The following is a 13,192-nucleotide window of genomic DNA, read 5'->3' on the forward strand; positions in this document are numbered from 1 at the left end:
TCACCAGTTCGCGATAACTCCAGCGGGTCTCGTCACTAAGTGAAACGCAGCCTTGTTGTATTGCTATCTTTCACGCCAAGCATTTAAATGTTGAGCGCATTCCCACGCTATCCGCGTCACACGTGGCTAATTGTAAGTAACGTTAGTGCCACTGTTGGTCAAAGCACACAATGAAGTTGAAGCATACTGAGGCCGTTTGCTGACTCAGGTCGGGATAATTGACGAAGCACAAAGAGGAAGTGGAACGCAGTGAGATGAGTCAATGCACAGGTAACAGATATATGTTAAAATTGTCCAACGTGAGAGAAAATTTTGACACAGTTATCAACTACGTTGACACTAATCGCGATTAGCAGTAGTATTACCTTACACTAAAAGAGATGCGGTAACAAGTAATAAAAGAACAGTGAGCAATGGAATCTATCCGAAAATAAGCCACTACCAACAGATATTGGGGATGAAAATTGCAGTGACGTCAATATCAGGTTATAGTGCCAGTCTGATTGGAATGCACCACATCATTATAGACCAAGATGACAGCATTGGGTACCGTTTAACAGTAAACGTAACACATAAATTTCCAGTACGATGCAGACTTTAAACGTTTTGAAGACATACATTAATGTATGTGTACAAAAGTGTACATGTATGAATGATTTATGTAACTTGTCATTATGTATTGTAACTTCAATTTTTTGAACAATATTCTTCATTATTGTGCTATCATTATTTCAGTTGCTTTCAAATTAAATATAGTATGCAGTTTCCACATAACATTACAATTAGTGAATTTTTTACTTAACCACTACATACGTTGTATGTTATATTTCAAACTGTAGTTTCAGATAACTATTTTAACGAACATTTCTGTACTTCGACATTCAATATTTCGGACTGGTGCTCGTACCAGTTAGTGATAACTGGTGAAGTGTCATTGCAAATCAATTTTTTTGACACAAGGTGTCATACAACTGACACAGAAAGTGATATTAAAGAACCAAATATCTTCTTGTAACAGAGAATCAACCTCCAGCGGCATGCTAACTACATTAAATGCTTGCTTCATCTGGAGATGGCCCTGAACAGGCTCGAAAACTGTTTGAAGAAAATAAAGAAATGTATCGGTATTTATATTCAATTCTTACTTCTTGATTTCAACCGTATTTTTTGGTTATAGACGTGTAACCGTCATCACTTATACGTCTTGAAACAGGGTAAGCCGAAACCTAGAGGATGAAAATAAAGGAATGAGAGATTGGCAAGTTTCGACTCACTTAGTAGAATACTGTGGATATAGCTGCTTACAATTTATGTATTTACTAGCGGAGAAACCCAGCGCTGCCCAGGTATATATTTATTGCAGTGCGTCCATGCCCATACCATACAGCGTCTGGCCTTGTGCTTGTTGTCTCTGACGTCATATCTACTGAACTGTAAGTCGTACAGTGATATAATATTGTACGTAAATTCAGCAGAGTACGTGAATACTGCCTGAGAAGTTTATTACGAATACAGTTAGTACTAAAGAAGAGATAAATTTAAATGTCATGCATGATGTGGCAGTGTTTCACGCATCTCATTGTGTATGACATCATATATCCCGAACAATGTGTCGCGCATGGATATAATTTTACAGTTATAGTCAGTGGTATATGTGCATAGCATCTGCAAAATGTTCGGTGACTACAGCTAGTAGTAAAGACGTAATAAATTATAACGTCATGCCTCATGCGGTGCTTCTACGAATGCATAGCAGGAAAGCAGTAACCAACGAACAATTTTACTTTCATTACTTCGCAGGGGTTGTCAGAAAGACAAAATTTCGAAAAAGTTTGGAATTATGTTTAAAGTTTGTTACCAGACACCAAGTACTCATCGTCAAATACTTCTGTATAAAATCCACGATTTCACGAGTCGCGGACTACGCTACTTTTTCACCCCCATTCCCAGCCCTTTGATAGCTAGGTGGTTTTCATCCTCTCAGCGACTACCACTTTACAGTAAGGTATATGTGCACACACACACACATACACACACACACACACACACACACACACACACACACATAAATATGTGCTGATTTGAGAAAGAATATTTGCAAATTAATTTGCCACAGTTTCACTGAGGTCCTACGCTATGTTCATATTTTCTCCCTCTGGGCAGTTCCGGATTCACACTCACCCTCCATCCCACCCCCAGCCTGAGGCATGTCGATTCGCACAGCTTGCTGCCGATGTGCTTCGGGCGACGGCGGCCTCGCCTGCACCTGTTTCACGACTGGAGACGTCAGGTGCAGTGCTCTGCCCATCTGAATGGCAGCTCCCCCTCCACGTCCTCGGCTCCTCTCACGTACTTTCTCCCTCTCCGGATAGAGTTTCACGTTACGACCGGCGGAGATGGGGTCAACTGTTCTGCCGACAATGCAATGCTAGGGGGCATACAGTGGGAAATGTGTCCAGCTTTACGGTCGTGAAACGGCCGACTAGATGTGACAGGCAACCACTCAACTGCAGACGCCGCAATGATCGTAAACTGGCACTCAACCGTCGGGAGTACAGGATCTGCAACATTCTACTAACTGCCAGCATGACCAGGCTGTCAAATTAAATTCGAGTGTGAAATTGCAACGCCCTTCAACTTTATTCACTGATCCTACTGATTTTACTGTGAATACCTTATGAAATAATTTTGATGAATCTCTAACTCACAATTAACTAATCAGCATTGTGTGCTATTATGAAATAATTGAATATCTCTCTTTATTAAGTTTAATAAAACGGTCGCCTTTTAATAATTCGTAAATTATAGATTGCAGCGATCAGTCGTCCTTTATAAATTTTATTGTGCAGATCTAGATTTCGGCTAGAAGCTAGCCGTTCTCAGTGCACTATTATTTTCGCTCAATGCATGTAATTCCCTGTTGGTCGGGCTTCATCCGCAGTTCAGGTAGTACTCAATGAACTGTGGGTGAAGCCCGACCAACAGGGAATTACATGCAATGAGCGAAAAAAATAGTGCATTGAGAATGGCTAACTTCAAGCCGAAATCTAGATCTGCACAATATAATTTAAAATGGACGACTGATCACTGCAATATATACTTTACAAGTCAATATAACAGTCGCTGAGTGCAACAGCTTTCTGAGTGGAAGGTAACCTGATGAAGATTTTAATAATTTATTTACACAAAAGATTTTTGATCTTAGCATGTAAAAATAATACAGAAACAAGTTGTTACTCTGTTCTTAACAGATTAGATAATTGACAGCCCTCAATTACTATCTGGATAAAGAATAACAAATGTGTGCTTAGATCGCAACTTAACCGATAAATAGGCAGTCCGAATCCAAGGACTCTACGTACTGTGTGATGACAGATAATCACTTACTACCTCTTTGCTCTTTCTCAAGAGCTCGAAGTTTATAGTACAGTTCAGCACATTTACCGCTTACGCAGGAAACTATTACTCACCATTAATGATTCCACCTAGAAATCTGAAATTCCTAGCCATTCTGCTATCATTAACTAAAACATTTGGTAATTGAATCTGTAAGCTTTGAAAGAGATCTTAATCAGTTACTGAAATTTGTTGTTCAAAACAAGCACAAACACTGTGGCTATCAGGTACCGTTACTTCTTTACCTATGCAGACTAAGTATTATTGTGTTCGGCTGATGAAACTATAATTGCTAGACTACATTAATTATGTACGAGGCGTATTCGGAAAGAGAGATGCGATTTGGCACGCAAACGAAACCATTGTGAAAATCCGATAGATGATGTTTTGGTCAAGTCTTATGAGGTAAAAATTAAACTTTAATTTATATGGATGTGACTGCTTATTATAACACAATAGCTCGAATCATGTCTTAACGTCCCTAATTGCTGATCTCATTCAATTCTTGGTGTTCTATACCGTGTCCTTGTATGTTAATAACATTTCTGTGTTACTGCAATAATATCACAAGCGGGAAAAATTAAATCGCACTTCTAATGTCTGTGTGAGGTATTTCTGACTCAGAGCTCTATCAAGACATACTGATGTGATAGTGTAAAAAATTTTCAGGTTATTTGCGTCTACGATTGGTGTAAGGAACACAGAGAACCAACAAGATAAACAAGAAATTCGTAGCAGTGGTTTATTCCTTCTGTCATAACAGCTGTTTCACAATGTCATTCCTCTTTTTTTGTATATACACGAGAACGTGTGTTCATTTGAATATCTCTCTCTCTCTCTCTCTTCCCTCCTCTCCCTCCGCCCTCTCCCCGTGTGCGTGCCTGCAAAGCGTTCGTAATTAGCTGTGATCTGTGTGCTTCAGTGGATTCCTTTCTGCCAGCAGAAATAATCCGACACGGAGAGCTATTTTTGCGCTGGCTCCTCTTTGTGTTTGATAATTTGACGCGATGTCAGACAGTGAAGGCCGCTGTGAGGTTCGGTGACGACGTCCCCAACTCGAAACCAACGCTCCAGTAGTCCTCTTGTTTTCCCCTATACGATGAAAGCATTACGTCTTCCTCTAATACGACAGCTGAAGTGGAGCGAGAAACAGCCTAAACAGCCTAACAGAGGCAAACATAATTTTGTTGATTCAGGCAGGAAGTCGCTGCATTCTTACACACTAAACCTTCCTCATATCAACTAACTATGCATGATCCGTAAATTTTCTGCTCACAGAGAAACTTACAAGCGCAATACTTTTCCATTTATGTGCCATCCTCATATCTTTTACTGCGGACTGAAAACGACGTTTGTTACATTTACGGGGAATAATTGGGAACTGCACCTTCCGTAAATTCTCTACAAATCGGAAAGATAGAAAGTGAAATTCTTTCAATTGTGCTGAGTACCTTATTGGTATACTTGCTTTGAGGCTCATGAAATTATGTTATTTCTGCGTGTGACAATTTATCAGTTATACATTTTCTACGTCTACATCTACATCCATACTCCGCAAACCACCTGACGGTGTGTGGCGGAGGCTACCTCGAGTATCTCTATCGGTTCTCCCTTCTATTCCAGTCTCGTATTGTTCGTGGAAAGAAGGATTGTCGGTATGCTTCTGTGTGGGCTCTAATCTCTCTGATTTTATCCTCATGGTCTCTTCGCGAGATATACGTAGGAGGGAGCAATATACTGCTTGACTCTTCGGTGAAGGTATTTTCTCGAAACTTCAACAAAAGCCCGTACCGAGCTACTGAGCGTCTCTTCTGCAGAGTCTTCCACTGGAGTTTATCCATCATCTCCGTAACGCTTTCGCGATTAGTAAATGATCCTGTAACGAAGCGCGCTGCTCTCCGTTGGATCTTCTCTATCTCTTATATCAACCCTATCTGGTACGGATCCCACACTGCTGAGCAGTATTCAAGCAGTGGGCGAACAAGCGTACTGTAACCTACTTCCTTTGTTTCCGGATTGTATTTCCTTAGGATTCTTCCAACGAATCTCAGTCTGGCATCTGCTTTACCAACGATCAACTTTATACGATCATTCCAGTTTAAATCACTCCTAATGCGTACTCCAACATAATTTATGGAATTAACTGCTTCCAGTTGCTGACCTGCTATTTTGTAGCTAAATGATAAGGGATCTATCTTTCTATGTATTCGCAGCACATTACACTTGTCTACATTGAGATTCAATTGCCATTCCCTGCACCATGCGTCAATTCGTTGCAGATCCTCCTGCATTTCAGTACAATTTTCCTTTGTTACAACCTCTCGATATACCACAGTATCATCCACAAAAAGCCTCAGTGAACTTCCGATGTCATCCACAAGGTCATTTATCTATATTGTGAATAGCAACGGTCCTACGACACCCTCCTGCGGCACACTTGAAATCACTCTTACTTCGGAAGACTTCTCTCCATTGAGAATGACATGCTACGTTCTGTTATCTAGGAACTCTTCAATTTTGGAGGAAAGGGTGACCAAAAGACTGCTCAAATTGGTGTGAAGAATTTATAACCCTAGAAACATACCATCAACCTCGGAAAATGTCATCCACACAGTTCCGAAGACAGTAAGATCAGATATGTGCGAGAATTGTCAACCAGTGGGCTTAACATTTTATGCACCTAATTCTTAGCAAGAACAACAACACAGAAGATGGAAAAGGACTGTAGATCATACCCGTTTCCACCAGCAGACACGCTACCAATTCATCCGGGAGCCCTCGTCACAGGGACGTAGAGCACTTTGGGCGCCCCTGTGAGCTAGGCAGCCGAGTGGCGCAGGACGCCGTAGACAACTGCTCCTGCCAGCGCCGCAACCCGGGCGCCAGCGACTTCATTAGTGGCGGCGAGCGCTGACAGGTCTGGGCCGGTGTGGCGTGGCCGAGCTAAAAGCCGTGTTGTCGCCCGTGGCCTCGGCCGCTGCTAATGGACGCCCATCTCCAACCAGCCGCTGCCACCAGCACGCGTCGAGGAAGGCGGTAGCTGGCGACTCGGCCCTCCTGCTGCGTAGTAGTCCTTCACCACTGATCCGTGGCTGTACGGCAAAAAATGTGAGAAATGTGCGACAAAAATTATTTATGTGACCCACTTTCGTTAAAAACTCCGAAGTTTACATGTTCTCGTTGACAGTGTAACCATGTTTCTCCGGACCTCGTTAATCTGGATAAATGATCAAATTAACTTTCTTTGTTATAGGAGAGGAGTAAAGTAACTGTAAAGTATTCGATAATCTGGCAGTAATAGTGATACAAACCGACAGTGAATCATTAGAGTTGAGTTCAGCAAACGGTTATACACAGATCGTGCCATGGTGTCTCTTGATACGTTAATGTTTGCCCATGGTTGTTACTATTGTAAAATGACATCAGAGAGAAATTAAGTAGCATGGTCCTAGGTCAGAACGTTATGTTTACTACAGCTAGCCATGTGGGAGTACGTTGTCGCAGGCTACACATTCAAAAAAGAGAATTATAACAATGTCGATATCTTCAGGGGTCGTTGAGGCATTTGCAAAGAGTCCTGTACCCTGAGACATAGGCGTGATTTCTGGAATACAAGATGGAAACATCTTCGATTGAGCTAATGCTGGTGAAACATCTGCGTGATAATGCTACTGATACTCATAAACGACATACAACTCTAGCTCAAAAGGACTGATTGTTTCAGAGTATACAACATTCTTTTTAACGTCTGTTCATAACATGTGAAAATAATGTATAATTTATATGTTTGTTTGAAAATATATGTAACCTCTGAATTCACTCTAATGCCTTCTTCTTCCAGTTGATCTCCATTTGGAAAATCCGGATGACCTGCTACCCCACCTACTTTGAATAAACGAGATTACACAGTCCCGTCTACGGCGAAATGTGTGATTGTTATTTTTGAGGTTTTCCAGCAGATGAATGACTGATGATGTCTCATCGCTTTGGCGTTTCCATTTTTGAGTGCAGTGTTTTGCTGCACAGATGTCTTCACCAGATGCTGTGAGGAATGCCCTTTTTTGGGATTTTGTGCCAGACAGCTACAAGATCCTGACAGATAATTCAAGCTCATTGACGCGAGCGATGATTCTACGCGTTGTTACTGCCTGGTCTCTCGCCAAACTGTAAGAGCTGTTCATATCGCACCCACATTTAAACCAGAATGTTGCGCATGATAGTCGCACGTCTTCCATCTCCCAAGCAAGTGATCCACGAAATGTACATTCAGTCGGTATTTTCTAATTCTGACGAATGATATGCTGGCGACATCTTTGCGAATTGACAACGTGAACACGAGCTGAGATTGAATTACAATCTATTCTGCTTGATGACTTCCTTATTTTTTTCCTAACCTTCATGACAGTTTCCCAGAAACCTGGTGCAAATAGTTTCATACTGATCTAGTATCTCACAGCAATCGTTTGCCACACTGTTAGTAAAGGTATGGTATGTGTTTGTATGAATATATACAGTGATCCACCAAACTTTGCCACCTCAACCCAACAAGCCACCTTCCTAGGTGTTGACCTCCACCTCAAAGATGGCTACATGAGTACCTCCGTCCATATCAAGCCTACTCACCACGAGCAAGACCTCCACTTCGACAGCTGCCACCCGTTCCTTACCAAGAAGTCCCTTCCATGCAGCGTAGCCCCCTGCGGTCGTCGCATCTGCAGTGACAATCGGTCCCTCACGAAATATACCGAAGGTCTCACTAAAGCCTAAGACAGACTGTAATTATCCTTCCGACCTCGTACAAAACATATATCCCTTGCCTTATCTTTCCAGTCTTCCACGACCTCCCAAAACCCCACCGTCCAGCCACAGAGGAGCAGTCCCCTCGCAACACAGTACTACTCAGGACTGGAGCAACTTAATTACATTCTCCGCCAAGGTTTCGACTACCTTTCATCGTGCCCTGAAATGAGAAATGGCTCATACTCCTGTAATAGACCTAGATGCAAGACCTGTCTCACAAATCCTCCCACCACCACCTACTTCAGTCCAGTCACCAACATCACTTATCCCATCAAAGGCAGGACTACCTGTAAAACCAGTCATGCGACCTACAAGCCAAGCTGCAACCACTGTGCTGCATTCTGTGTGGACATGACAACAAACAAGCTGTGTGTCCACATGAATGGCCACCGACAAACTGTGGCCAAGAAACAAGTGGACCACCCTGTTGCTGAACATGCTGCCGAACATGACATCCTTCACAGTGTGTGCCATATGGACCTTTCTCACCAACACCAGCTTTTCTGAATTGAGCAAATGGAAACTTGCCCTGCAATACATCATACATTCCCACAACTCTCCTGGCCGCAACCTTCGTCAGTCACTGTCCTCAGCCATCCAGCCCCCTCCCTGTTCCCATTCCAGCCCTATACAGCCATCATTCCACCATCACACACAGTCCTTTTACTACTTTCCTCTTCCGCTACTTTCCCCACCCTCCACCTCTCCCCTGCCCTCCATCTAACCTGCAGCACTTGACTGTTCACCACATGCATCATACTATCCCTCCCCCTCCCTGCCACAGCTTCCTCTTTACCTCCACCCAGTCGCCACTCCCATCATGCACTGGTGCTGCTGCTCGCAGTGTGGTTTCAGTTGCTTGAGACTGCAGTCATGTGTGGGAGTTGCGTTTGCGTTCGTGTGTGTGTGTGTGTGTGTGTGTGTGTGTGTGTGTGTGTGTGCGTGTGCTCCACAGATAGAATAGTAGCTCCAGAGGACGCAGATTTCGGTAGAGGGCGCTCCTGTGACGGAGGTCAATGCGATTGGGTTTTCGCACCAATTTTTTGCTATAAAGTTGACTTCAGGAACTTGCAGTCTCCAGTGACGGACACTCACCTGAAGATGGCTACACGATTGCCAGCCGAAATATCGCGGCAAGAAGGCAACGTGATCCGGCAGCAATTCCGAAATCTCATCGAACATTCAGTAGGCTGGGAAAACTTCAAGAACAACTTTCCTTTTCATAATATTGTTACTTTCCATCTTGGATTTTCTATTGTTTGATTTTTGCCACCTCACATATTTCCGAAACGAAGCATTATGTGAAGAATGTAACTGTCCAGGGCCGCCCCTACATCAAGGGCTCACACAATGGGCAGGAATGTACAATCCATAAATGTTAACAAATATCACTTTCAACACAAAGTTACGCTTTTCAAATGGCGCCTGAGGTATTAGATGTACAATTAGTGACAGCTGACTTGTTTACATTGCTGTCATATCCTGGGTTTAAAGAGTGGAAAGGTGCCAAAATTTCTACCTTAATGCGCAGACCAAGGTTTGCCCCAGCATCAGGCTTAAGGAAGGGGTAGGCAACCAGTAATATGGCATTACAGCATTACGGTAGAAACTGTGGCACCGTTTCCATTATTTAAAGTCTAAGTATTCCAGAAGCTATAAGGTTTAGAGTAACGAAACCAACTCTGTCATCACTAATTGTATCTCTAGTTTTCATTTCAGTAGAAAGAAAAGATATAAGTCCCATCTAGAAGAAACGTAACTTTATGGTGAAAGTGATGTTGGTTCACTTGTAGGGATTGTGCATTCCTTCCCATTGTGTGTGTCTCCGACATAGGTGCATCCCTTGAGAATTGCATTTTTCTCATTTTGTGTCATTTCGGAATTATGTGAGATATCATACTTAGACGGGACACACTGAATATTGCATCCAATGACATTGTTTATGAATATCATTCCATTTCACTACATTATTGTATTGTAACGCGTTTCGAGCAGCTGGTGCTCATCTGGAGACTTCAAGAAATATAAAACACTTAAATACTATTGATGTTAGTAAGACTGTCAACAGGATTTTAGCTAGTGCAGTGGCGCGTGTTTTCATTGGTTGCATATCATATGTCTCGTGGCTGCTGCCCTGATTGAGCATCTGTCCTTTTTTTGTATCAGCTTCATCTGCTATTTGTCAGGTTTTACAAGCGTTTGGTCGGTTTCCGGAATCACGTGGCACCGACTGTCTACGCACAGCTCACGCAATTCGCCTAAATTATAGGTCAGCGGTATGTGACTCCACAACTGGTAACCAGTAGCAAACCAGATACGTTGCATCGGGTTCAGGCGAATTTAGTGGCTCAGACATTAACATTAGTTGAATATAATGCTCCTATCAAATCACTGCTACGTGATTATGTCAATGTGAGATGGATAGTTATTTTGCTGGAAGATGCCATCGCCATTGGGAGAGTCACCAACTGTGGGGGGATCCAGATGGTCTGCAATAGTGTTCCTTTTGTCATATCTGTTATTGTGCCCTCGATTAGTACCACAGATCCATAGAAGGCCAGGAAAATATACTCCATAAAATAACACGAAACCTACCCGTCTGCATCCGTGGCACGGTTCTTAGAGTACAGAAAGGCGTATACAGAGACGACCACTGACCTGGTGTAACAATAGAAGTAATTCATCTTGCCAGACAACATGCTTCCATTGATCCACGGTCCCATCTCGATAATTCCATGCCCGCGGTTATCATAACTGACAATGTCGTGACGTCAATATTGGAACAAATAGGAGGTAGTCTAATTGCGGAGCCTCATGTGCAACAATGTGCGCTGAATGATGTGTTTTGAAATACTTGTACCTGCGCCAGCTTTATACTCTACCGTCAGATTGTCACTATAGACGCTTATCATGTTATAGAGCCTATGGTCTGCATATTCCGTGATATGTGGGTATCCAACGTCCTGTCGCCTATTCGTAGTTTCATTACCTTTCAACAAATTTCCATAGATAGTCTTGGCAGTGGCTCGTGAGCAGCTAAACAGCTTCGTTGTTTCAGAAATGCTTGTTCCAAGGCGCCGTATCATAATAATCTGCCGTTTGTCGAAGTCGCTGATATCAGCAGATTTCTCCATTTTCGGCCTATACCGTTGTTAGAATGATTCCCTCTAATCCGCTTGGTAGCGTTCATTCTCGTAGTCAGTTGTCATAATTTTTTGTCTGATCAGAGTATGTATGAGTACAATATGCTACATGGTGACAGTTATTGAACTATATGGAAAAAACCGTAAATTAGTTACAAACAACGGCGTGCACACATTTCATTCAACATGGAAACGCACTATAGATATTCGGATTTAGGTTGCGGCATGTTCGATATGCCTGCCATCATTGACGATGACGTCGCGCAGAGGAATAGGGAAATTCTGCATGACCCGCTAAAGGTCGGAACATCAATGATGTCGATAATCTACTGAATGGCTATTTTTACCTCCCGGGTTCCCGGGTTCGATTCCCGGCGGGGACAGGGATTTTCTCTGCCTCGTGATGACTGGGTGTTGTGTGATGTCCTACCTGCAGCGTTTCCAAATATCATATACAGGATTCTAATGTTTTCGAGTACAAAAATTAACTACATTTCCTATAGAAAGATCCTGTTCATTTCCTGTTGAGGACTAATAGTTTGCTTCTAGGGAGCAAAGGAGATCGAGAAAATATCCACGCGGTTTTTGAAGACATTGCGGGCTGCAAAAATGTCATAGGTATGGGCAACTGAACCACCCTGTACAAACTTCTCGTGTCGCTGACGATGCCTGCAGCTCTTAGCGTGACTCATAGTCAGTTTAACCATTACACATTGAGAACGTAAAAAAATGTACACACCCAGACTTCGGTGGCGTAGATAGTCTGTAATATTGCGTAACATCCTTTTTATCTTCGATATGATAATGAATTACGACCATGAGCAGGTGAATAACTGTCGTGTTGTAAAGAAAGATCCACTGACGTCCTGAAACTATACTAGGGTGAGTCAAATGAAAACCTTAAATTTGTAATAACAAATCGAAATTTCGCGCCGTTATCCTGTAAGTTGGTAAGCGTGCTACAAACAGCGTGCAGAATGGTCTGGAGGTGGCAGCATAGTGCAGATTCACACATACCGTCTCAGTATCAGTATAAAGATGGCCGCCCCACTTGCGACTTGCACCAGGGAAGAACAGCGTTCTGTTATCGGTCTTTTGCGTAGTGAAGGTGAGAAGCCTATTGAAATTCATCGACGAATGAAGGTTCACTACGGTGATGCATGTTTGTCACAGCAGCAAGTCTACAAATGGAGTAGGAATTTCGAAAATGGTGTAACTTCAGTGGAAGATGCTCCTCCTCCAGGTCAGGCACAATGAGGCGTCATTTTGATTACATGCCTAGAGAGACCACTGTCTCCTAAAAAATCATCTGCGGCCTGCAATCAGATCAGAGCGATGTGGATTGCTGTCAGCAGGTGTCCTTTTGTAACATAACAATGCAAGGCCCCACACGGCCCGTACAACATTTGGAACACTCACAGACCTGCATTTTGAGAGTCTTCCTCATCCACCACACTCACCAGATCTCGCCCCAAGTGATTTCCGTATGTTTGGACCATTCAAAGAAGCAATGGGAGGAAAGAAGTTCCGTTCTGATGAATAGTTACGCCAAGCGGTGCATGAGTGGTTGCGCGGACTAACAAAAGAATTTTTTTCTAAAGAAATTTACGCACTTTTTAAGCGCTAGAGGACTTGCACTGAGAGTGGAGGAGATTATGTTGAAAAGTGATAGACATTTGTACCACTTCAGCACAATAAGTAATATATTAAAAAATATTTAAGGTTTTGATTTGACTCACCCTCGTAATTGTCGGCTCGTCACGCGACTGGGATGTCGTCAGACCAATTGTTGGTCATAGGAGTGTCAGATGACCATGTAACCCGCTTTATCGGCAAGTTTTGTCGCGGCCAGA

Source organism: Schistocerca piceifrons, chromosome 1 (genome assembly GCF_021461385.2).
Source record: "Schistocerca piceifrons isolate TAMUIC-IGC-003096 chromosome 1, iqSchPice1.1, whole genome shotgun sequence".
NCBI classification, from domain to species: domain Eukaryota; kingdom Metazoa; phylum Arthropoda; class Insecta; order Orthoptera; family Acrididae; genus Schistocerca; species Schistocerca piceifrons.